The 4,676-nt window shown below is 44.8% G+C and overlaps 1 long non-coding RNA gene across 1 annotated transcript; it reads right to left on the minus strand.

The window, feature by feature from the left end:
- Nucleotides 1-1,750: 1,750 nt before the first annotated feature.
- LOC120227709 lies at nucleotides 1,751-4,557 on the minus strand. Its single transcript, XR_005527321.1, has 2 exons — nucleotides 4,439-4,557; nucleotides 1,751-3,948 (listed from the first exon to the last, which is right to left on the minus strand). It is a non-coding gene; the product is annotated as an uncharacterized LOC120227709 (long non-coding RNA).
- Nucleotides 4,558-4,676: the final 119 nt, after the last annotated feature.

Raw genomic sequence — 4,676 nt, forward strand, 5'->3', positions numbered from 1 at the left:
AGCTAAGGGGCACCTGGCTGGCTCGGTCAGTTAGAGCATGTGACTCTTGTTCTCGGCATCCTGAATTCAAGCTCCATGTTGGGCATAGAGCTTATTTAAAAAAAAAAAAAAAAAGTGTTTGCTAGCAAGGAACAAATTCAGTTAGTAAACAATCTGCTTTTAATTTTTTAAGGGGCACCTGGCTGGCTCGGTCAGTTAGAGCATGTGACTCTTGTTCTCGGCATCCTGAATTCAAGCTCCATGTTGGGCATAGAGCTTACTTAAAAAAAAAAAAAAAAAGTGTTTGCTAGCAAGGAACAAATTCAGTTAGTAAACAATCTGCTTTTAATTTTTTAAATGTTTTAGTAATATTGATATCAATGCCTGCTTGTGGGTAAAAATGGTTAAGTCCCCTAAGACTCACATTCTGCATAAATGTAATCTATTACATCCTTCAAGTACTTTTGTTATTTTTATTTTTTAAATTAAGTTTATTTATTTATTTTGAGAGACAGTGCGCACGAGAGAGCGAGTGTGTGGGGCAGAGAGAGAGGGAGAGAGAATCCCAAGCGGGTTCTGCAGCATCAGCATAGAGCCTGAGGCAGAGCTCAAACTCCTGAAGCACAAGATCATGACCCGAGCTGAAATCAACGAGCTGGATGCTTAACCGACTGAGCCACCCAGGCACCCCTCAAGTACTTTTAGATAAAAGTCACGATCCTCTGCCTCCGCAGCTGGAAGACAGAAGTGTGATGAGAAAGGCGAGGCCCGTATAGTTAAAGCCAGCCAGGACAAGAGAACATCTGAACAATGAAGAAGTTTCAGGTAGTTTTTCTACCATGTGCTCAGGACTGTAGATAATAGAGAAGGATTCGGAGGAATTCCATAGAGGATCCAACTTTGCAAGTGGCTCGGGGCAGAAGAGAGCCTAGGCCCCGGGTGAGCTGTTCCTGCGTGCCGCTCGTGGCTTTGCCCTGTACGAGCTGTATGACCTCAGGAAAAGTACTTTTCTGCACTGGTCTCATGTGTAACGGGGGATAAAACTCGTGAGGCTGGTGGGAGGACTGACTGTGAGAAAACATGCAAATCATTCCTTAACAGTCATTCAGCAGCACTGGTCTCTTTCTTACAGCCTCTTTCTAAGAGGTCAGTCTTCCCACTGACTGAATATTTCCCTCTTCAGGACTAGGAACACTTTGTGTTTGCATTGAAATTTTTTACCTTGAGAGGTCAAATGTCCATGTATTAAATGTTCACAATATTACTAAACATTCACGCAGGCTGCGAGGCGGGAGGGACCTTACCGCTATTTTACTGGTAGGACTGTGGACGTCCATAAAGACTAAACGACCTGTCCAACATCGTTCATCAGGTCAGGACAGGCCTGAAACAGCAATGAAATATATCATGGTTAAGCACATGATTTAGATGTGACCCTTAATACACGACTGATATTTTCTTGAGTTAGACCAACACTGAAGCGCACGCACAACTTCATTTACCAGTGAATAGGGCTTCTCTTATCAGAGCTGCTCGTTTTTAGTTTGCAAGGGAGAGAACATGAGAGACTGCAATGTAAATAGTTAATAGAGACAGAGCAAGATGGCAGTGAGAAAAATGGTTAAGATCAGAAAGTTGCCCTCTATTCCAGAGATTTGTCTTTAAAAATAAAAATCATGGTCCGATGTAGGTGAAAAACGACAGGTTTTAGAATTTCAAAGCAAGCTGGTCAGCAACAGGGAAAGGATAACCTGAGACAGGACTAAAAATATTAAAAATGTGATTTTTAATAATATAAGTACAAAATTTTATTTCTTTATACAACTGTAATGGGATTTGGATCAAACCGCTAGAATTTATTTAAAAAACAAAATAAAACAATGATATAAAAACTGCAAGAAGGTCTGAATCCAAAGTTTTTCCTCTAATAGTACCAAATACCACAAGGTACAGATTATTATACAAATGTGTACAAATTTAAATACAAATACAATAAGGGTTGGGTTTTAAAGGAAAACAAACAAACAAAAAGCAGGTCCTCACTGGGATTTCATTAACGTGCACGAAGGACAGGGGCAGGACTGACCTCTTCCGTACTTCTCCAGGTCTCCCAGGCCCCTCCTTGATACCCTGTGTCAGACAGGAAACTTCCACGGGTACAGATGAGGTGTGGCATGGGGTCTAACACAGGCAATCAAACCCAGATCTGCTCTTACTGATTTAGGTTCCCAAACATACCCGTTTCCTTCTGTTTCCCCAATTAAACTTCACCACTGCTCCGAGCTGAGGGCCTATCAGCAGCTAGAGCACCTTTGGGAAAGGAAGCCCTGGGGCCACACGGTGGGGAGGAGGGAAGGGATGAAGTAGGATGTGGGCTGGCTGCAGGGTCCTCAAAGATCTACTTCCATGCTGCAGCGCTCTGCCTCGGCTGGCCGGGGAAGAAAGCACAGTCCCCTCTGCCCCGGCCAGGGGAAGAAAGCACAGTCCCCTCTGCCTCGGCCAGGGAAGAAATCACAGTCCCCTTGGAGCTTAGTTTTGGCTGGAACCCCACACCAAACTGAAAAACAACCCTCAAGTGCTCAGCTGTCTTCTTTGGAACTGGGAAGCAAAAGTCTGGTTCTTTGGAAAAGTGGGCAGCTGGGAATGGTAACATTCCTTTTAATTTTACTTTCTTGACATTATTGAATTATAAAGAATTAGAATCCTGACATAATGATTCCTTTTATGAGGCACGATACCTTAAAATGTAGATGATCTGGGAGTTTTCAGAGGGGATCAGAGGAAAGGAGGAGGGAAGAAATGACAAATCTGTATCTTCCACATGCTGTTGCTGGTGGAGGCTTTTGTTATTAAATTATATATACAGAAATTTACAGGATAAATTAAAATCTAAGAGATTTTAAAGAGTTAAATACACATAATTAAAACACACAGTCACGAGCGCACATAAATAAACCTACATGAGAATTGAGTACTCTTTTTGCAATTCACTTATGTGTGGAATGCAGAACACTGGGTATCTGCCCACCAGGGGAGCCAATCGGATGAACCCAAGAATCACGCTGGGCCAAGTTCATCTTCCACAGCCATCAAGCAACTAAGCAGCAAAACCTGTGAGGACTCGGTGGCTAAGCGAATGTCACCGATGGAAGATACCAGCAATTAGTTCTGCAGATGGAATATTCTGGATCTGCTCACAATACATGTTCAACTTGTGCAGCGACAGCGTTACCCTCTCTCCAAGGTGTTTCACGCTGCTGGGGCTCACGTAACTCCTGGGCCCTACTGAGGCTGCTAATGGTACCAAAGATTACGATAAATTTTGAGACATGGACACTGGTATAGCAGGAAACGGAATGAACCCCTACAAAGTTCACCTAAGCCACTGAAGTAACTGGGAGATGGGAACGATTTTATCACCTCCAACCTAGGTCACTTCACATTGCAAGGCTTTGTACTTTCAGTCAACTGGCATCTTCCCATAATCTTTCCTATTACATTTCAGACTGTGAGACAGGTAAGGCAAATGGTCAGTGATGGGTCTGGAGGTACAACTGAGTTGGAAAAAAAAAATCACATTTTTAGCTGTCCATAAAGAGATGCCCTTGGCACCCAGAACAAGCCCCCAGCCCCCAAGTTTCATTGATTTTTAAGGCAGATTGATCCACCACAGGAGAAAAAAGAATCCCAAGTCCATATTCATGCCAAGGTTTCCTCTTGGCTAAACCTTTGCCATTTCATAAAATTATTAAAAGCAAAGTAGTTACAGTCCTATGTATATATTGTACATTATATATATGTATATGTATATGTATATATATAAAAATTCGAAGCCTGTGCCCGGAGACCAGCGATCTGGAGCACCCACATACACACACACCAGCAATGGGGAGGACGAGGTCTCTGTCCCGGGGCTCCTCGCTGTCACAGTCCAGGCATGATGTAAGCAATGTTGTCTAATGTGTTTGACTGCAAAACAAGGGAAAAGGTTCAGCTGCAGAGTACTTTACCTTAGTTCCCCGAGCCCTATTTCCTTGTTCAGAGGAGAGAGAGGAGAGAGGAAACTGAGAGTGAGAGAGTGAAGCCGGCACCGTGCCGTCTGCTCCCCTAGGAGCTTTTCCGCGGACTCCTCCCATTAATCCTCGTGGAAAAGAGGCAGAAGCCTCCTGCTCCGTCTGGGTGTAGAAGAGCAGAGGGGCAAGACGGGAGGTGCGGCCCCTCAGGGGCTGGAAGCGTCTCTCCGTAGGGCTGTTCAGGGAAGTGGCACTTTTCCTAGCTGCACGGAAAGCACAGCATGTATTCAGTGGCCCAGGACTGTGTTCTTGGGTCAATACATGGAGGGCGTGCCATCCGCCAGGAAGCCTCGTGAGCTTGTGCCCTCAGAGCTCGTGGAGGCAGGGCCTCTGTGGCTCCTGAGGGGTCTGGCTGAAAAACTCCAAGGAACACAGGGAAAACTCACCAAGACCTGCTTGGGACAGCCGTTCAGTTCAGGTAGTTGTGTGGTCAGACATGCCAAGGGGCCAAGCGCACAGATGATGGAATCCAGAAGCACGGACAGACTGCCGGACACGGCCACCATGCCCTGCAAGGAGAGCAGTAAGGGAGAGCAGGTTGTAATCAAGTCCCACTCCTGAGGTTCCCTCCACGTTCTGGTGGTTTCCTTACATTGTTCTTTTTTTTTTTTTTTAATTTTTTTA

Source organism: Hyaena hyaena, unplaced genomic scaffold, assembly GCF_003009895.1.
Source record: "Hyaena hyaena isolate Hyena2069 unplaced genomic scaffold, ASM300989v1 scaffold_2890, whole genome shotgun sequence".
Taxonomy (NCBI): Eukaryota; Metazoa; Chordata; class Mammalia; order Carnivora; family Hyaenidae; genus Hyaena; species Hyaena hyaena.